General features: G+C 43.1%; 1 protein-coding gene across 1 annotated transcript in view; it reads left to right on the top strand.

Annotated features, from left to right (window-relative positions):
• Nucleotides 1-22392, top strand: part of CD247 (CD247 molecule) — a 91342-nt gene that overhangs the window by 21576 nt on the left and 47374 nt on the right. The gene's annotated exons all lie outside the window — the stretch shown is intronic.

Here is a 22392-nt window from a genome sequence, read left to right as displayed (position 1 = left end):
TTATATGACTGTAAAAGGAATATAATATGGTATTTACCTATCCCACAGGGTGTCGTGAGACTTAATATTTTTGTTTCTAGAATGTATTTCATTAGATTGTACAGAGCATTTTGTTGGGGAAATACATGAAAGTGAGAATATGTAGGTGATGTCTTCCTTTCACCGAAGCGGCTCCTGTTTTTTTTTTTTTCTTGTGATGCTTTCTTTCTGTTCTGTCCTCTTGTTCCGTTGATAGGTGCTTTATTGTCTTTTAATTGGCTTTGTGCACCCCAGTCCCTAAAACCTGGCACTATACTTGGCAGCAATTTTGTTTTATGGTGAAGGAGCTTGCTGAAATATTTAAAAAAAAAAAAAAAAAAAGGGAAAAATAGCCAGTTAGTCAGAGCCTCTGCTACGTCCTGAGAGCAGGGAAGGCACCTGCTAACAGGACAAAGCTTTGTAGCTAGAGATTTTGAGGCAGAGAGACAGAAGAACCACACACACACACACCCATTAACATGGAGAGCAGAGCTGTGTTAGCTACAACCAAATGTAAACACAAGTCTTGCAAGCAGCCCTCTCGCATGTTTTCCCCCAATGTCGGAGGTGGGGATTTTTTGTCTGTTCTAAATGTTATAACTGTGTGCTCTGTGATGCACTGGACATATATTCTGCAGCAGAGCAAAGCTGAAGTCTGCAGTAGAGTGATATTGTCTCTGGCAGCTACAATTAAATTCAAAGCAGGGTTTGCTTTATTAAAATAGAAAGGAATGATATAAGTGCACTACTCTGTATTTGTTATTTCAATAAAAATTTCCCTTTTGGAATGTCCCTACCCAAAATTTTCCATTTTTAGCATGCTGCAGAATCTTGTTCTGACAATCTATGAAGAACTGCACCATAGAAAATGATGTGGAGTGGGAGTGGAAAATGGGCGGTTTTAACAACAGGATAGGGTGCATCTGGGCAAGGAAGGGAAACAGATGAGGCATCTGAAGATTTTTAGAAGCATCATCTCTGCAGTCCTTTTTCACTGTCCCCTTTGCAGGCAGACATAAAGGTGACGTAAAAGTTTAGGCAGGGGAGTGGGAGAAAGGGACTCGAATTCCTAGTTCCCTACTCCACATACTGACAGAAGCCAGTAGCCCTAATGTACCTCCCCAGTGCCCTCCCCTGCAATATCTGCTCCCGAATCTAATGAGTATGGATAAGTATGTTAGCTGACTGACTCTATTAAAATGATTAGCAGTGAAAGAGTTAACAATGTTAACAGTGAAATGGCCATTAGGTTTCAATGTTAATATCTCAGTTGGGATGAATGGGGGTAGTTCATGTCTCAAGACTACGGTTTCAGGCTGGCTGCTCGTTCAGGAAGATGGAATGCTGCCTCAGTTTACATTCTGTTCAGGTGAGAAGATTTTTCTTAAACTAAAGGGCAAGAAACATAACTTGAGGGGAAAAAAAGAAGTGGTTCCTACAGCTGGAGAATTCTGTGACCACACAATTGTACATACATGGGAACGCTGGCTGTAACCATGCTGGTGACTGTGTAAAGGTGTTAATAAGGGTTGGCTCTTTGGAGAGGAGGAACTCCTGCTCATGCTGGGTGAGGAAACCGCTACAGAACCTTTATAGCTACAAATACTGTAGCCAGCATCCTGCAAAGATGTACACTTCTTCTTGGAAAAATATTCCACTGGTGCTGCTTTTACAGAAGCTAACAATGGTGGTGCTGGTGTAGAGCTGCTGAGTCAACTAGTCCTCATCTGAACAGCTCTAGACAATATGGGGGTTAAAGTGCTGGTGGCTGGACCATGCCACTGTTCTGCCATTGCTAGAACCTGTGGAGAGCTGCGCCATTCTTGCAACAGTATGTGGGAGTTCTTCAGAGAAAACCTCCAAGTTGACTAGGCCCAACTGTGAAGATGGACAGAGAGAGAAGTCACATCTACATTGCAAAATCAATCATGTAGGTATACCCAGTTACAATGTGGTTAAAGCACAATTTGGTCTTGTAGCATAGACAATTTGGTCTTGTAGCATATGTGTCTTAACCATACCCCTGAACCATGCTATAGCCTTTCACTTCAGCTGGGCTGTCGCATGATTTGGGAACATGGCTTGGCACCATCTATACTGCAAGAATGAACTGTGTTCTAATGCAGGATTTAGAAACTGCCATCTTATAATCGGATTTTCTTCTCCCCCTCACAGTGTCATGTGTTTCTATGATTCCGTGCTTGCCACTTACGTTACTTTGCATTTATCGAGTGATGGTCTGGCTTCTCAAGAACTCGGTGCTTTGCAAGCACCAGGCCCTCTCAGAGATCCAGAGAGGCCCAGGCCATTTCCACCTTTGAGGCCGCTAGCCATAATAAAAATAAAAAGTAAGGCATCAAAAAAAGAGTGAAACATAATTTGAATTTTTTTATTTAACAAATGCTTTTCTAGCCTTTTTCTGTGCAAATTCACTAATTATTGAGGAAAAATCTAGATTTTGTGCAATGTCACAGTTGATATTCAGCATGGCGAGCCATTCAAATGCTCTTGTCCCATAGTTGAACGGTGATAGTTCTTTACCTGCTTTAACATGTTGAAGGTGCATTCACCTGAAGCCACTGATGCAGGCAAACTGACAAAAATATGCAATGCAATTGTGATATTAGGAAAAATTAACAAGTGTCTAAATTTGAGACCCCCTTTGAGCTTGAGGCCCAGGCCAAATGGCCTTCCTGGGGTCCCCTCTGATTGGCCCTGGCAAGCACTAATTAGCCCTCACAACTCTCGAGGTAGATATGTATTAATCCTCTATTATAGATAGGTAAACCGAGGAACAGCACAGTTACGTGACTCTCTCAAGGTCACAAAATGAGCCAGTTACAGAGCCAGGAATAGAACAATCTCCTGTTCTAGCCTCTAGACATACTGCCTCTCCAAGGACTGTGAATTTTTGACTCTCAGACCAACAGAATGGGACCGGCTAGAAACTATTGGCTCAGAAATATACTTCGGGATCTTTGTTCATAAATCTTCATCTGAAGCAGGGAGGGGGTTGCTTTTAGCAATTAATTTGTATGAAAAACAGCGCTATAAATAGAAACCCATGCTGAGATAAGCAGAGTCCCACAAAACATCCTACTGTAGCAGGAAAGATCGTGAAATACATTGCCAAAGCAAAAGGCAGCTGAATGGTGAGATACTGCATCTACAATTCAAACCACCAAGACAGCAAAAAACCAAGCAACTGGCAAGGTAAAATCTGATGGTGAATGGATTGGGCGCAAAGGAAATCAGAATCAGACCTCATTACAACAGAGATGAAATGATGCGCACTTTGAATGAGATGTTTCCAGGGGTAAGTGCTGGGACACAGATAAGAGTATGGTTCAGGTCTCTGTGATGACTTCAAGGCCTGTCTGCAAGGTTGTTATGCAGATGGATGAGGTCAACCAGGGATAAGAGCCTAAAGTTTCAGAAGTGACTAGTGATTTTTGAGAGCCCAACTTGAAACACCTTCAAGGGGCCAGACCATTCAGGGAATGGATGTTAAACACTCTCTGGAAAATCAGGCCCCTTCAAGGTATCCCAAGTTGGGCTCCCAAAACTACCAGGCCTGAATCTCCACAAGTGACAAGGTATAGAGTGATCAGGGAAGGGATCAAAGAGAGCCCTGTGTGATATCCATAGAAAGGGGAGAAGGAGGAACCACCACTAAAAGTAAAAAAAATAAGAGTAGTTATTAAGGGAGCAGAACTAAGGGAGGACCTTTGCTGTTTGAAGACGAGCGTGATCAACTGTATTGAAAGCTGCAGAAAGATCAAGGAGAACCGGCACGACACCTTGGCAAGGGAAGAGGCCTTTGGAAACCTTGGAGATAGTGGATGCCAGAACAGAGGGGATCCAAGGCAGTGTTAAAGGAGAGGAAGTTGGGGCAGGATTGTAAGTGACCTATTTAAAGTGCTTGGAGGTGAAGGGAGATGAGATGCTAGTTAAATCTACAAGTTGGGTTGATGGGGAGGGTGGGCAGTTGAATGAGCATCTATCAAGATGGAGAGGGTGAGAGGGAGCGCAGTAGTAAGACAGATAAACAGCTGGGAGGGGAATGTGTCCAAAGAACAAGTGGAGGGGTTTGGAGGTAGGAAGTAAATGAGACTGGTCAGTCAGATACCATGGTAAAGCAGGAAGAGGGATCCTGGGAGGGGAAAGTCCTATCTGATGTCAGATACAAGGCTCTAATGGACACTAATAACAAGGGACTAAATACTGCTTTGTCATGGGAAGTCCAAACTTGGGTGGGAAACTGAGACCTTAAGGCTTCAGAGTCTCAGTCAAACCATCCAGTCAAGGACAGTTGGGTGTTGGCATCTGTTTGGGAGTTCTGGCCATCTAATCCCAGGGATGGTATCACCATTGTTGGGAAATCCCATGGAATGTGGGGGGTTCATAGAGAGTTGGAAGAAGCCCAACCATCCCCCTGGCAGAACTGCTCCCTCACCAAATGTGATGCTGAGGCCATGCTGGTCACCCTCACCTCCCCCTCCCTCCATCGGGGGTTGACTATATGCAGTCAGAGTTGGTGTACAGAGACATTAATAGCATCAGCATAACCTTTGGGCAAAAAGTGGCAGGGAAAGGCTGGCCCTGAATACTAAAGGAGCTGCAACAGGTCTGAGTGTCACATCTGTATCAAATTAGAGACTATATCAATATTAATGCTAGGGTAACAAATACCGTCCAGGCCTGGTACCAATCTCCAACAAGGAACGAGCAGGTGGTGGGTGTCTGAGTTAGTCAAAGAGTTGGAATATGTGTGACTTACGAGGGCACAATCCAGACTAGTGGGAGGCTGTCACCCCTGCCCTGAAACCTGGGGTGCCTTACAGTGCCTTGTTGTAGTAGCTCCCACATGGGTCACTCAGAAACATCCAAACTGCATGAAAGCCATGCCCCGAATGTCTGTGTGTAACTGCAACCTGCCAACTACACGCTGGCTCCCACCAGCCTGGGTTATACCACAGGGTGACCCCATACAGGCCCAGTTTCTCATCTTCCCCCAGAAATGTATATTTTGCACTACCCAGTCCTTTGCTAGACAGTACAAATATATTAAGTCTATTCTTCCTTTTAAGGGTATAATATGCCAGTCCATTGTCTTAAATGGAGTTACCCAGACACTTCAACTTAAACATACTGGATAAGATAAAACAGTCAAACATTTACTAACTACAAAGAGATTTTAAGTGAACACAAGTAATGAAGCATAAAAGTCAGAAATGGCTACAAGAGAAATAAAGATAAAACACTTTCTAGTATCTACTTAAACTATTTTTAGTTGTAAAGCAAACTTCTCACCACATGCTCCAGCAGACTACTGACCAAACTTTCAGGTCAGGAACCCCCGCAGAGTTCAATGTTTGTTTCCTTTTGTCCTCTCAGGTGCAGAGAATGAGGTGGCCAGGGAGAGAGAGGGGGATGCCTGTGCCTCCTTTTTATAGTCTCAGTTCCTCTCTTGAAAAAATATTTCCAGCTGAGACCCAGGAGACAGTCTATGTGGAAGGATATTCCCTGATGGTCTTTCTCCCCCCCCACACACCTATTTGACTTCTTTGTTTTCCCTTCCTGCTTGATGACTCTGTTTACTGCTTAAATGAAAATTAAGGCAAGCACGTAGTCCTTTGTTTAGGACAGATCTGTTTGCTGACTTCTGCTTGGGCAGGGCTGTGGGGTTTGGAACATGTGTTAACCATACAGGGAAAATTTAAAACTTCACATACAGTGTTGACACATTTTTGTCAGGACAATACTGACCAGCAAATTATGAGTTTTCAAATGCTCCCTTACAAGGCATACTTTGTACAAAGATTATTACAATAGTGTGGAGGGTGTGCATACAGGGGTGTATTCTGTCACAGTAAGTCATGAAATTTAAGTGAATAGTAGAATTTTTTTCTCAAGGTGTTGAAAAGGACTGTAGAGGGATAGGAGGCAAAGGAGCCATCACATTATCATAATCTGAATTTCTTCCAGATTAGGAGAGGCTGAAATAAAATATCTTAAATGTATTACTTAATAATTGTTTGGCTAAATTAACGGTAGGAACTGGGGAGGTTTCCAAGTGTGTGCCGGTTGGTGTTGAAAATGAAAGCATGGTGAGGCCGCAAACCTTTAAAATCATATAGTGGAAACCCTGAATTTATAAATGAGGTCTAGGGTTGCCACATTAATTCTCTTGGTGTAGCAGATAGAGAACTGAACTGGGAGAACTGGTCTCTATTCCCAACTCCGCCAGTGATCTGGGCAAGTAACTTCATTTCTCTGTGCCTGTTTCCCCTACCACCTTTGTCACTCTGTGAGTAGCCCCGTTGATTTTATACAGTGCCTAAAGTTAAATGGATTATTAAGACTTTGCAGGATCAGAGCCTAAATAAGCAAGTGACAAAGGGAGGCTGGGGAAACGGGCACAGCGAAATGAAATGACTCGCCAGGGCCATGCACCAGGTCAGCTCAGCAGATGCATAAGTCTTTGCAGGTGCAGCGCTATACATTTTTAGAGATGGGGGCTGTCTTATTATGCATGTGTACGGGTTCTAGAACAATGCACCCTGATCTCTGTTGGGGCCTCTGGGTGCTATTTAATAACACTACCAATAATCACAACATAAAATTGTCATTCCATGGGAGCCACACACACATATCAAAGGTCAAAACTTGTCCGAGGTTGAAGCCTGGAATACAAGGTGAAGGGAAGACAAATGGCCACGTACACTGACAAAAGCCAGGAGCCAGTCTATGGCAAACTGTACTCAGTACATCTGGTAGAAGGTGTCCTTTCTTTTCCGAGGGTGTTATTTTCATTTTCTTGCTAAAAATAACTCTCACAATCTATGCCTCTTCCTCTGGTGATTCTCCTTTGGTGCAAAGAAGGGGGTTTCACCAATGAGGAGGCTGACCCCTTTGTTTTCAGTCTCTTGTTGTGCACAGCTTTTGAAATATGCAAGTGTCTGGTTGCTTTCCCCACAACTCAGCGGAAAACATTAGTGCCACCAATCTCTGTGACAGAACAATGGGTGACAAACTGCCTTGTCATTTCAATCAAAGCCACCCGCACTTGTCATCTGATTTATCCAGGGTTAAACCGTTTATTATGCGCCAGCTCAGGCTGCTCAGGGTAGCTGTTTTTCTTAATCTCTTGTCATAAGTGTTGTTGGGTGGAGGTCGGAGTGAAAACTGCTGCTGGTTGAAATGACAGCTTCATTCTGACAACCAGGGATTCTGTTAAAAGAAAAAACAAATGGGGCTAAAAATGCAGCGCATGCAACTCTGCAGGGTGGTGCCTTCTGTAGAAATACAGTTATTTAAAAGAAACTCTAGCACAGTTCTTGTCACCTCCTCCTCCTCCTCCACCTTAATGCTCTCCTCATCTCCATCTCCCACCTGAAACTCCGTGTCTCCTTTTGTGTGTTTGTGTGTGTATATGTGTGCTAAGAGACTTTATGCTTCAAATCCCTCTTCAGAATTCACCACTTTCCACCAGTTTACAGCGACTGATTTTTGCTCTGGCACCTTCCTTCTTTACATAAATGCAAAAGGAAAAGACAAAGCAGAACCAAATGGTATAATCTGTCACCCATTGTTACAATGATCACCCAAATGCATTTTTCTTCCCATCTCTTCTGCTTTGTCATTTCTCCGTGTTTTAACTCTCTCTCTCTCTCTCTCCTTTCCTCTTTGCTTCTAGTGTGATCCAATCCAGTGCTCCGACAACTGGGACTTGGGAGACCTTAGTTTAATTCTAGGTTTCAGAGTAACAGCCGTATTAGTCTGTATTTGCAAAAAGAAAAGGAGTACTTGTGGCACCTTAGAGACTAACCAATTTATCTGAGCATAAGCTTTCGTGAGCTACAGCTCACTTCATCGGATGCATACTGTGGAAAATACAGAAGATGTTTGTTTTTATACACACAAATCATGAAAAAATGGGTGTTTATCACTACAAAAGGTTTTCTCTTCCCCTACCCCACTTTCCCGCTGGTAATAGCTTATGTAAAGTGATCACTCTCCTTACAAGGTGTATGATAATCAAGGTGGGCCATTTCCAGCACAAATCCAGGGTTTAACAAGAACGTCTGGGGGGAGGGGGGGTTTAGGAAAACAAGGGGAAATAGGTTACCTTGCATAATGACTTAGCCACTCCCAGTCTCTATTCAAGCCTAAGTTAATTGTATCCAATTTGCAAATGAATTCCAATTCAGCAGTCTCTCGCTGCAGTCTGGATTTGAAGTTTTTCTGTTGTAATATCGCAACTTTCATGTCTGTAATCGCGTGACCAGAGAGATTGAAGTGTTCTCTGACTGGTTTTTGAATGTTATAATTCTTGACATCTGATTTGTGTCCATTTATTCTTTTACATAGAGACTGTCCAGTTTGACCAATGTACATGGCAGAGGGGCATTGCTGGCACATGATGGCATATATCACATTGGTAGATGTGCAGGTGAACGAGCCTCTGATAGTGTGGCTGATGTTATTAGGCCCTGTGATGGTGTCCCCTGAATAGATATGTGGGCACAGTTGGCAACGGGCTTTGTTGCAAGGATAGGTTCCTGGGTTAGTGGTTCTGTTGTGTGGTATGTGGTTGCTGGTGAGTATTCACTTCAGGTTGGGGGGCTGTCTGTAGGCAAGGACTGGCCTGTCTCCCAAGGTTTGTGAGAGTGTTGGGTCATCCTTCAGGATAGGTTGTAGATCCTTGATAATGCGTTGGAGGGGTTTTAGTTGGGGGCTGAAGGTGACGGCTAGTGGTGTTCTGTTATTTTCTTTGTTGGGTCTGTCCTGTAGTAGGTGACTTCTGGGAACTCTTCTGGCTCTATCAATCTGTTTCTTCACTTCTGCAGGTGGGTATTGTAGTTGTAAGAATGCTTGATAGAGGTCTTGTAGGTGTTTGTCTGAGGGGTTGGAGCAAATGCGGTTGTATCGCAGAGCTTGGCTATAGACAATGGATTGTGTGGTGTGGTCAGGGTGAAAGCTGGAGGCACGTAGGTAGGAATAGCGGTCAGTAGGTTTCCGGTATAGGGTGGTGTTTATGTGACCATCGTTTATTAGCACTGTAATGTCCAGGAAGTGGATCTATTGTGTGGACTGGACCAGGCTGAGGTTGATGGTGGGATGGAAATTGTTGAAATCATGGTGGAATTCCTCAAGAGCTTCTTTTCCATGGGTCCAGATGATGAAGATGTCATCAATATAGCGCAAGTAGAGTAGGGGCGTGAAGGGACGAGAGCTAAGGAAGCGTTGTTCTAAGTCAGCCATAAAAGTGTTGGCATACTGTGGGGCCATGCGGGTACCCATAGCAGTGCCGCAGATTTGAAGGTATACATTGTCCCGAAATGTAAAATAGTTATGGGTAAGGACAAAGTCACAAAGTTCAGCCACCAGGTTAGCCGTGACATCACTCGGCCCCCACCTGCTGTGTGACCCTCAGCAAATCACTTCACTCCTCACTATTTTGGTTTCCTCACCTGTAAAAAGATATTTCTGTGCTTGGTTTGGGTCACAGCTGAGAGTGCCAAATTCAGGGCAGACTGTAGGAAACAGGGCAGACACACCCCAAAACAAAAGTGAGCTCCTGTATCACTACACTAGTTAAAAAGGAGCTAAAATAGTCCCCATAGGCAATCCAGCCCCTATCACCACCCACACAATTGGACTTTTGTGATGTAAGGTTATTAAAACCAAAAGCACCACATATAAGGTTTTTCCAGTTCCAGAGAACCAGCCAAACATCCCAGGTCAACATGCAGTTCAGATCTTACCCAAAAATCATTCAGGTGGTCAATTCCTTTAGTAAACTAAAGAGTTATTAATTGGTTCAAGGAATCCTATACATCACAGTTGATTTCAGAGTCTGTAGGTCAGGATACAGCTGTGATGGTAATTCTGCTAGCTTTCAATAAGTCTCTCTGGATCACCCAAGAATTGGGTGAAGATTGGGGGTCATCAGTCCTTTGCTCAAAGCTTCCCTTTGTTAGAAATCATGGGCCGGAGATGTGGAGCAGGAATGAAGACCAAGAATAATATCACAGTTTGCAATTTATACCACTTACTCCAGGTGCATGGAAAGTTACTGGCACAAACATGGAGTCATTGGTCACGTGCCTTGCTGAATCATGAGGCATTCATTGGCTATGTGCTGCCAGAAGAGACCTTGGAAGAACTGATTATCCTTAATGGGCCACCAAGCAGGCAGGCTAGCTCTGATGTAAATCTGTTTTGGGGTGTTACCCAGAAAGGCAACAGGTTTCTGTTACTAACACATAACAACGTTCCATATCTTCATATATATTGATGATTCCTGAATATAACCAGGCTGGTCATACTTAGCTGACTAAAACTTTTCCAGTGATGCCTTACATAACATATTTTGTACAAGATTTATTGCAATGGGGGGTAATACATCAGCGTTGATACATTAGTGTAAACATTGTCACCTTTCTTTAATACAGCTTCATTTTGTGAAGTACGTGGACAACTATGACTGAAAAGAGCTAAGTGAGGAAAAGTCAGGCATGTAGATGGTACCGTATAAATTACGAAAAGAGGAGCCATGGCCAGGTCAATTCAGGGTAATTGCTTCAGAGAAGGCGTGATAGAAGAAAATAAATTGTTTAGATGCTTATTTTTAAAAATATATACACTTTTTTGCATAGTATTTTTCTTGCAAGAGTATCACAAAATGCAGTACAGATTCAATAACAAAGTTACAGAATGAAATAACAGAATTAATAACAGACATACAGAATTACATAGTGCAGCTATACATGGCATAGCTATAGAGTACCAGAGGGAGAAGGGAACTATTTAGATAATCTGTTTTTCCAAGCCACAGGAAACAAATTGCTGCAATTCAGTTATTCAGAATAAATACCCTCACAGCAGACTCTTTGATTGGATAAAGTGTACTACAGGTGAAGATTTAGACTTTTATGATTGTGTTTTGGCAGTATGCTCATGATCATGTCATGTGGTATGTACAGTGAAAGTTTATACAGAAAATCACTTATGTGGGGGAAATACTGCCTGCTAACTTGTTTCCATTAGACAACTTCTAACCTTCCAGGGACCCAGCATTTTAAAAAAAAACCTGTTACAAAAAGTTTCCTTATTTCCATTCTCAAATACTCTGGCTAAAGGGCCGTGATCTGTAAGAGAATAGGTTTGAGGTTTAAAATCTCAGGACCCTGCACACTAGCAATGGGAGTTCAACCTATATATAGACCATTGTAAAAGCTGCCCATTGGAATATACAGCACTTAGTGTAGGTCCTTGTGATACTGGTTCACAAAACCATGGCTTCATTCTATATAGAAGAGCTATTTATGGGTAACTTTTTTGAGACTTCAGAAGCTGTATTGTATAAAAGGTGCCTCTCTTTATAGACAGGGATGTAGGAAACAGTCAATAATTTTTAAAAGCTTTGTAAAATAGTTTCTCTGTAACATACGTGCCTTGTACCGAAGACATGATGGTGTGTGGGTAGGGTGACCAGATAGCAAGTGTAAAAAATCGGGACAGGGAATGGGGGGTAATGGGTTCCTATATAAGAAAAAGCCCCCAAAATTGGGACTGTCCCTATAAAATCGGGACATCTGGTCATCCTATGTGTGGGGGATACAAAAGTTTTAGTGACAATCACTTGGGAGTAGCTGCCCCGCTCACTTTTGGCTTCACCACTCCTGAGTAATGCACCTACCCCAAATCTTTACACCACATCATATGTACTCTCTCTGTATCCATTATGCACAGGTGCTACTGTGAGTAGGTGTGCATGTAGGGCCCTCAAATCATGGAGGAGAGGGACAAAGCCAGACTATGAAGAGAGTGTTGGCTCCATTCAGGGGCCCAGCAACAAAGTGGGCTCCAGAGTAGTCAAGAGAGCGAAAGAGGAGCCAAGTAAGAGGTTGTGGCTTGGAGAAGGCTGCAGTTTTACTCCCCTTAGCCATAGAAGGGGTTGTGGGGGCTACTGTGGGACTGGGGACAGCTGAATGACTTGAAAGATGCAATGCATGGCTACAATAGCCCTTTTCCATCCTATGGGCGCTAATTTGACCCCCTTCTTGGTTGTCTCAGCATCACAAGGCCAATGGCTGAATGGACCATGGAGACTGATTTGTGCTTTCATCCCTAGATGTGGGTCCACCATGGCAGGTTTGAGCCCTATCAATGAGGTGGTATGAAAAAGATTCTGAATCTGTCCCATGGCTCAGTAGGGGATTCAGTCTTCAGGACTGTCAGTGCAGAACCCTCCACCAGCACTGATTTTCACACTGAAAAAAATAGAAAAAGAGTGTGAGGAGGAAAACAAATGGGTAAGCTTGGAGTATCCTCCTCGCCAAAAACTCAAAAGCTAATAACAAAATGTTTAAGTACATCAGAAGGAGGAAGCCTGCTAAACAACCAGTGGAGCCCCTGGACATCGAGATACAAAAGGAGCACTTAAAGAGGATAAAGTCATTGCGGAGAAACTAAATGAATTCCTTGCTTCAGTCTTCACTGCTGAGGATGTTAGGGAGATTCCCAAACCTGAGCCATCTTTTGTAGGTGACAAATCTGAGGAATTGTCACAGATTGAAGTGTCACTAGAGGAGGTTTTGGAATTAATGGAGAAACTTAACAGTAACAAGTCACTGGGACCAGATGGCATTCACCCAAGAGTTCTGAAAGAATTCAAATGTGAAATTGCAGAACTATTAACTATGGTTTATACCTTGTCCTTTAAATCAGCTACTGTACCCAAAGACTGGAAGATAGCTAATGTAACGCCAATATTTAAGAAGGGCTCTGGAGGTGATCCTGGCAATTACAGACTGGTAAGTCTAACATCAGTACCAGGCAAATTGGTTGAAACAATAGTAAAGAATAAAATTGTCAGACACATAGAAGAACATAAACTGTTGGGCAAAAGTCAACATGGTTTCTGTAAAGGGAGATCATGTTTTATTAATCTATTAGAGTTCTTTGAGGGGGTCAACAAACATGTGGACAAGGGGGATCCAGTGGACATAGTGTACTTAGATTTCCAGAAAGCCTTTGACAAGGTCCTTCACCAAAGGCTCTTATGTAAATTAAGTTTTCATGGGATAAAAGGGAAGATCCTTTCATGGATTGAGAACTGGTGAAAAGTCAGGTAACAAAGGGTAGGAATAAATGGTAAATTTTCAGAATGGAGAGGGGTAACTAGTGGTGTTCCCAAGGGTCAGTCCTAGGACCAATCCTATTCAACTTATTCATAAATGATCTGGAGAAAGGGGTAAAATAGTGAGGTGGCAAAGTTTGCAGACGATACTAAACTGCTCAAGATAGTTAAGACCAAAGCAGACTGTGAAGAACTTCAAAAAGATCTCACAAAACTAAGTGATTGGGCAACAAAAAGGCAAATGAAATTTACTGTGGATAAATGTAAAGTAATGCACATTGGAAAAAATAACCCCAACTATACATACAATATGATGGGGGCTAATTTAGCTACAACTAATCAGGAGAAAGATCTTGGAGTCATTGTGGATAGTTCTCTGAAGATGTCCACGCAGTGTGCAGCAGCAGTCAAAAAAGCAAACGGGATGTTAGGAATTATTAAAAAAGGGATAGAGAATAAGATGGAGAATATCTTATAGTCCTTATATAAATCCATGGTATGCCCACATCTTGAATACTGTGTACAGATCTGGTCCCCTATCTCAAAAAAGATATACTGGCTTTTGAAAAGATTCAGAGAAGGGCAACTAAAATGATTAGGGAACGGGTCCCATATGAGGAGAGATAAGAGACTAGGACTTTTCAGCTTGGAAAAGAGGAGACTAAGGGGGGATATGATAGAGGTATATAAAATCATGCGTGGTGTGGAGAAAGTGAATAACGAAAAGTTATTTACTTGTTCCCATAATATAAGAACTAGGGGCCACCAAATGAAATTAATGGGCAGCAGGTTTAAAACAAATAAAAGGAAGTTCTTCTTCACTCGGCGCACAGTCAACCTGTGGAACTCCTTGCCAGAGGAGGTTGTGAAGGCTAGGACTATAACAGGGTTTAAAAGAGAACTGGATAAATTCATGGAGGTTAAGTCCATTAATGGCTATTAGCCAGGATGGGTAAGGAATGGTGTCCCTAGCCTCTGTTTGTCAGAGAGTGGAGATGGATGGCAGGAGAGAGATCACTTGATCATAACCTGTTAGGTTCACACCCTCTGGGGCACCTGGCATTGGCCACTGTGGGTAGACAGGATACTGGGCTGGATGGACCTTTGGTCTGACCCAGTATGGCCATTCTTATGTTTTCCTTCCTGCAAATAAATGGGGGGAAGCAGCTGTGACTGGAGCATAGCAAAGATTACATGGTATTTAAAGGGAGACACGGAAAGTTACTGTGGGTGCTGCCAGACAAATACTAGGTAGTTTGTAAGGTGCTAGCATGTGAAACTCTTGGCCTGATCCTGTGAGATGCTGAGTACCTACAGCTCCCACTGAAATCCATAAGAAGAGTAGAAGATTAGCAGCTCTCAAAAGCAGGCTCTCCAAGATCAGAGACAGTGCTTTGGTCATTCATGTTCCATTTTCAGCTTGATGTAATTTATGCTTATCTTACGAAGGGAAACTGAAGAGCTTTTCTCTGGGGGTGGGTGGGTGGGTGGGGGGAGAGAGAGATGAAAGGAGGAAAGATCATGAATAAGGTTGGAAGGAGAAATTATGCTGTAAAAGGTTAAACTACTTGTGGAGGCAGCCAAGATGGGAACAAAAGGGAAAGCATCAGTTAGTGGATCAGAGGATAAGAAGCAAAGTATTAGATTAAGGGGGAGAATTGAAGACATGATGGTCTGGTAACTTACCTTCATGTTGTCCCCTTCATGTTAGAAATGATCTGTGGAAGCCAGGCTGCGTTTCAGGGAAAAAATGCAAATCAAATATCACTTTAATCGTGACCTCTGAGGCAATGGTAGAATTGCTCTTCCCAAATCTTTGTTGCCAGCAATGAGAGTCAGCACAAAATCCCAATGAAAGCTTTGAAATCCTCTAGTATTTAGCAAATATTGTCAGTACTGGCTGAATTTCTCAAAGCTTGGGCGTTCTTTCAGTTCAACTATGCTTATCCAGCCTTAATCTGGACTATCCAGGTTTATGGTGGATGTGCACCAGGCCTGAGCTTTCTCTTTTCTAACACATCCCATCCTCAAACGCCCCAGCCATCCCTAGATTAATCTTCAATAGTTTTCACTTATTTGACCATGACTGACTCTCTGAGTGGGGGTGGCTTGGTGGCCCACACCCCAAGTGAGGTGTCCCCTTGTGGGAAGCCTTCTTTTCAGGTAGTCCCTTGGATGGCAGTTCTTCCTCACCTACGTGTTTTTAAAAGCCTTCATAAGGGGGTCCGGGAAGGCTTCTTCCACCACCCCCCTTCTGACCTTTCCTGGGGGAAGCCAGGCTCAGGAACTTGCAGAGGCCAATTTATCTTTGTTTTTATTTAATTTAAAAAAAAAAATGTGTGTGTTGTGGGGGGGGGGGGGGAATTGCTCTTGACAGAAAGCTGCTGATGCGGTTTCCCTGCTTGCTTACAGGGGAAAAGGACCCTAGGGGTGTGAATGGTGAATTACATATCGCTACGCAGGCTAGAATCTCCCTAACATGCTCGCCGCATCTGTGTTGCCAGCTCACATGATTTTTACTATGGTATTTGTGGCATTTCACATTTTACTTAGAGCCCCCGCTCCTGGAGACTGTTGATCTACAGGAGAATTTCAGCTTTTTTATTTATTAAAGCTTTCATCGTTGCGGAGCAAAGACTGAAAACATGACCTAGGACTAGAACCCTAATTTTTTTTTATCATGATATCTCGTTGTTTGCAGTGTTATTCACAGGATGTTAGAGAGAGAAGGTAGATGAGGTAATACCTTTTATTAGACCATCTTTTGTTGGTGAGAGAGACAAGCGTTCGAGCCACACAGAGTTCTTCTTCAGGTCGTATGTTTCCCAGAGCTGAAGAAGAGCTCTATGTAAAGCTGGTGTCTCTCGCCAACAGAAGTTGGTCCAATAAAAAATATTACCTCACCCACCTTGTCTCTCTAGGATCTCATGACTTTTGAACTTTAGAGTTAGTAATACTTTGGCTATGATGATCTGCTTTGGTTCATATCCTGAACAGCTGGGCACTATTCATGTGCTCTGCTAAGCAGCAATCATATCCTATCTTACCCCTCCAAACACTGACTGCACTTGTGTGGTGTGTGTGTGTGATGTGATGTGATTCCAGTTTGTGTAAATGGCTGAGAGTTCCTTTGGCATGTATTGGAAGTTCATTAATTAATGATTATTCCATCATGTATTCTCTGCTCTCACCTTAATACACACTGCTCTAAAACTTCAAAAGATCATTCCTGTGTCTGGGCAGCTGTGCTGACTAATAGGAAAGCCTGGTGTTTGCGGTGGCGCAGGGTATACTGACTGACAGGTCAGACTGAAATGGAGGAAAGCCTCGGTGACTGCAGATGATCAGTCAACAACTCGAGTTGTCATAGCATCAGCAAGTTCTGCACAGACCTCCGCAATGGAACATATGTAGCTACGCCACTGAGATTAAAAACAAACAGGAAAAAAACCCCACATATGGCCAGAAAGACAATGACTTCTGTGAACCATTGTGCATGCATGTGATGCTGGCTCCCGGGGGTCTGTTACTGCCTTTTATTGTAAATTGTAGCAGCATGCCACTGAGTCGGCTCTTGCCAAGCAATGTAAGCCACAGACTGCTGCCCTTAAAGGTCAGAGCTCAGCAATGTGCCAAGCCTGAACTCTGACAGGATGCCTTTATATGTCATCTGTTAAATACTGACCGCGTGCTCAGTGCTGTATAAGATGCAAAGGTGAAGGCAGTCCCTGCCCCAAAGAAAGTAACCTGCTAACTAAGGTGGAGTGATTTTTTTTAAATCAGTGATTTTTAAATAACTGAATTTACTTCAATTTAGACTTTATAAAACTAATCTGAAAATTGTGCTATTGCAACTCTAGATTAAAATTTATAATGAACTGATTTACAAATGCTGTTTTTGTTTTAAATGGAATTACAGTTAGGGCTTCTTATTTGAATCTTATAAAACTGCTATAGGCAACACCCTCTCCCTAACCCACCAAAATATTGAAAATTTAAGACTGATCGTTCAAACACTTGCACAGGTATGGAAATTCATTCTCACACAGTCTCATGGATTTCAGGTATTCATGTGCTTACAGCTAAAGGCTAAACATGTGCATAAGAATTTGCAGTATCAGAGGCTAAGTTTCAAAATAAAACTTCAATGTTAAAAAAAGTAATTTAGATGTTCAATAAATTAAAAAGTTCACAGTAAATCTGTTCACACTTGCCTAAAGTTATGCAATAAAACCCATATTTAGGCACCGAGAGATGTGATATTTTTTTTTAAGCACCAAAGTTATTTAGGAGCACAAGTCCAAGTGACTTCAAACTGCAAATTCCTATGGAAGATTATAGCCTGGTCAAAGCACTTCAGCTTTCTTGACTTCTGGAAATTTGGATTTATTGGAAGATGGTGGTGGCGGCAAATATTTGGTTATCAGTTTTGAGTTTGTTGTGTTATTGCAACAAGGAAGTTGTCTCTTTTAGCACAGATGAGCATTTCAAGTGTGAAACTTCTTAGAATTTCAGATGTTATAGATATTTTCTCTAACAGTTAAAAAACTAATTAATTACAGATACAAATACAATACAAATCCTATTAGTGATTTAAAACTATAAAATTGAAAGAAAGTGAAGAACTAGCAACATGTAAATAAAAATCAATTTAAAAAATCATGCTTTAAATAAAATTACGTGACTTTTATCCATCCTGCTGTTAACAACACTCGGGGCTTAACAACACATGCTACCACTTATGTCGGTATAACTTACGTTGCTCAGGGGTGTGAATGAGCCAGCTCCCTGAGTGACATGAGTTACACCGACCTAAGCGCTGGTGGACAGTGCTGTTAGCTGGAGAAGCTCTCCCGGCCGACATAGTTACTGCCTTTCGTGGAGGTGGCTTTATTATGCCGATGGGAGAGCTCTCTCCTGCAAGCGTACAGCGTCTTCACCAGATCTACTACTGCAGCACGGCTGCTTCACCGGTGTAGCACATCTAGTCTAGACTAGCCCACAGTCCTTATTTTTAAAATGCTTTACAAACATTAACTGTGTGTGTGTGTGTGCAGTCCGTAAGTTTGACGATGACATTTTCATGCATCTCTTTTTGTGGGTTCTGGAGTGACTCTGAAGTCCAAAGCGTGACGCACATGCTCATGAGTAGATTGGGCAGACAAAGTCATCGGTGAGCATCTTGGTATCTATAGCAGTAGTATGATGCTTTTCCCTTGCAGCTAACAATCAATTATTTCTGTCCTCTTCAAAGGCTTGGAAAGCTCTGAGTGTTGTGTGTTGCCATGCTGATGTATTTAATGCAGCCTTCTCAAGATCATTCGGTTCCATTGCACCAAAGCGTATACCGTTCTTGATGCTGTCCTTGTAGCACTTTCTGGGGCGGCCTTGATTCCGATGTCCTTGTGCCAATTCTCCACAGAAAATTTTTCTGGGGAATCAGTAGTCAGGCATCCTAATGCTGTGTCCAACCCAGCGTAGTTAGGCTTTTAGCCACATGGCCTTGACTTATGGCATTTGACTTTTGGAGAACCTCCAGGTTGGTAATTTTGTCTGCCAGCAGATCCCCAAAGTGGTTCGCAGAGGCCGCATATGGAAGGCCTCTAGTTGCAGATCAAACATTAACTAACTATTCCTGATATTGTAAATTTAGTTATTTTTGTTTTCTGTGCGATGCAACTTTTAAACTTCTAAGGGGTGTAGCGTCTGCAGAGGTGGCGGCTATTTTGTGATGCCGTTAATGCATTATATGAGAAAAGAGATAAATTTCACTGTCCTAGAGGGACCTTGCTTTTTAGTTTGTTTATTCTCTTATAGTCACCTTGATTGACAGTTCTGACAACTTGGGGAATCTGTCAATGTATAAGTCATGAATTCTGGTTGATATAATGAAGCTGCTATTTTGAAACTGCAATATCATGGAATTTCTCTGTGTATGTGAAATCCACCATTTGCTGATGGATGGGGGAGGCTATAGCACATCACTGCCGGGCCAGGGACAATGAAGGGGTGTTACCTTTAATGACTATGCTCGGACTGAACAATGGGTGTGCTGAGGAGGGTACCTGAGTGGGGGAAACCAGTTCGACTAAGTTTCTCTTCGGGGGGTGGGGCTGGTGGAGTAAGAGTGGAAAATGGCCAGCAACATAACAAAGACCCCAAGTGTTGGTAGGGAGACAAACTTGGGGGACTTGCAGAACAGGAGACAGGAAGCCTGGGGCAAGAGAGGGGAAAAGATGGATAGCAAGATGGGTCTAGCTTTAATTGTGGGACTAATCAGGGTCAAGGAAATCTAACCAATCTAGAGAAGCTCTTTGATTCTGAAGACAAGCCATGGGTTGTAGGGAAAGGATCCTGGGCACCCCAGAGAACTTGGCTCCAGCCCAAAGTTCTCTCCAGTGGTAAGGAACTTGAGACCCGGTAGTGTGTATAGGTGTGTTGTTTTGTATAGATCTGTGTATTGCTTGTGCTATTCAGTAAATAGCAGTGGTGTTCGGAATCCCATGCTGAGTCTGTTTGTCTGGCTGTATTTGGTTTCAACTGTCATGTGCCCTTGAAGAGTTAAACTATAAATCCAGGGTGCCCCTCTGGCTGGAGGTCTGGGAGAAGGTGTGCTTAAGTTAAAGGACAGTGAGGTGTCAGAACCAGTCCCAGGGGCTAGGCCGTTTGAGTGCAGGGTCTCAGCTCTTGGAAGAGGGAGCTAGAGAGGGTCGGCACCTCCAGAGCATGCCTAGAGACCACAGTGAGGGGTGGTGTCTGCACTTTGTTCAGATTTGAGGCTTAAAGAGCACACAGGCAGAACCCCAATGAGAGAGGCTGGCAGCACAACAGTTTGGGGAGCCTCCAGCCAGAGAGGGAACGCTACCAGGGCTGTATGTGACAAAAGTACAGGGCTTCTGTGGCTCCAGTGATCTGTCTTAACAAGTGCACAGAAGCTAAGAGCAACAGAAATAAACAGTTTGGAGGCTAATTGTGGATGTGGGAATAATGGCTGAGTTTAATAAGATCGTAATTGAACTGAATATATTGGAGAAGAGGACAATAAACCTGGGCTTTTGCAAAATCCCACCCCAAACTCATCTGTAGGCTACTGAGTGATAACATGCTGCTAAAAGAAATGCCAGGTTAGAAGGTTTGCACTGCAAGAACAACTTGCTGGCTCTACTCCACTCTCATGATTTCATCCCACTTCTCTCAGTATTGGGGTTTTTTATTCTTAAAGCTCTGGCTCCTGGAGTCATTACCTGAGTTCCTGGAGATTACCTGAGAATCTGGTGTATCGTTTTCAAAAAGGTAAGTTTCTAGCCCTCATGCCTATGGGACAAAAAGCTTGAAAACATGAACCCTAAAGACTCAAGCCAGGAAGCAAATGATAAAAACCACAATTTAAAAAACAAACAAACAAACCAACAACATGATTTTAGGTGGCCTGAGTCCAGCTTGTTGGAATACCTGGAGCTGACAATACTGGATGATACTCAAAGGGCATGCCATTATTTGTAACATCTCCTCCTCCAAATTAACCTTTCCATGGGTGTTGCACATTCCACCCTGGGGTACTGCAGCAAGCCTGTGGGGTTAGTGACATATGGCTGGGTTACCCCCAGCTGGTGACTGTGAGGAGCATAATAAAGGCGGCTTCTATCCTGTATGTGTCTCTGTCTGCAACAAAGTGCAGGTTGGTTAAACTCTGCCAACTGGATCTGGGTCAAAAACACTAGCTCACCCAACCTCACCAATGCTCCTAAGGCTTGTGGTTAGTGATCCATTGGTAGCTTGTGCCGTGCTGTGATAAGCAGTACATCTTGGCAGATCGCGTGTGCCCTAGGGACGCTTCCTGAATAGGAGGCAGAACTTGGTCACTGAACGAGCGCTGTCCAAAGCAGAGCAGCAAATGGCATGTGAACATAATGGTCTAACTTTCCTCCATTCTCTTTCCGTGCTTCCCTATTTTCCTCCTCCCATCCTTAAATACTGTCAGCTGAATTAAAAATAAAAAAGCGAGTTTGCTGCTCTGCAGTAATCGCTATGCCTCAGACTGGAAATGAGGTGATGGTAAATGTCCAGTTTTTAATAGAACCTTCTGTATCCCTTATCCTCCTTTTCATAATCCCACCTGCCCTCTTTCCTCTTCCCATCCCGCTTTTATCCTGTTCTTTTTCACCCTCCTATAACTCCCTCTGACCCTCTTCGTCTAAGCAGTGAGACCAGTCTAACTGGGAGTGATGTGGCAGGAAAGCTGAGCTGTTTTGATGATTAGGTGCTTTCATGCCGGCGACAGGCACTGTTTTCCAACCCAACGTAGAAGGGAGAACCTGGTAAGGGACCCTACAAAGAAAATCACGTAGGAGGTCTTAGCACTGCACTAACTGCAAGAACAATTACAAAGGTGATGTGACTTTCTCTGTGCTGTGGCTTCAATGTTCCTTCCTGCTGGGGTAAGGCAGGGGGTTCTCTATCAGAAAAGGAAAGCCAGGCTTGTTACTGAAATGGTCTTGTTGTCACACTGGCGTGTGTGTGTGTGTGTGAGAGAGACAGACAGACAGACAGACAGAGGGCCAGATTCATGCCTGTTGAAGTCAGTGTTGTTACAGTAGCGATTTGTTTGCCCCAGTGAGTTGCATTCTGTGCTGTTGAACACAGTGAACCTGGGAAGGAGAATTTGTGCAGATTGGGATGAGGGGAGAAGAGGGGTATGTGTGAGCGAGCATTCACACTCTGTGGTCTTCAAGGAGAAAGTAGTAATGGCTGAACCCTAAAGGTTTGGGGGGTTGGTTAGACTCTGAGAAACACCTAACAATCTTTCTGAATTCTATGGTTCTGAAAAATCTCTCCAGACTTCCAACTGGCAACATGATGACAATGGCATTTCTGCCTGTCTCTGCTGGTCCCAGAAGCAGGACACACAGAGGCTACATTAAAAATGGGAAGTAATGGGGAAGGGAGAAAATGAGCAGAATATTTTTGAACTACAGATGTTCAGTGAAGGCTTGTTATAGCCTTACTTCATTCTGACTGGTTCTCCAGTCTCTCAGGATGGGATGACAAGGTTTGGATTAAATAAGAACCCACTGAACTTTTGTCCAAAGTGAGCTCTTTCTGAAGTTTGAAAAAGTTCACTCAACTTTTGTTGCAATGCATTTCTACTCGCAAACTAACTCTAGAAGCCCTAAAATATTATGGGAATAAAACATGTCTTGTATTTCCCACTTGACTAAAATTGG

Source organism: Lepidochelys olivacea (assembly GCF_965140295.1).
Source record: "Lepidochelys olivacea isolate rLepOli2 genome assembly, chromosome: 1".
Classification (NCBI taxonomy): domain Eukaryota; kingdom Metazoa; phylum Chordata; order Testudines; family Cheloniidae; genus Lepidochelys; species Lepidochelys olivacea.
The sequence above is the reverse complement of the archived record's forward strand: the minus strand, read 5'-3'. Positions and strand labels throughout refer to the sequence as shown.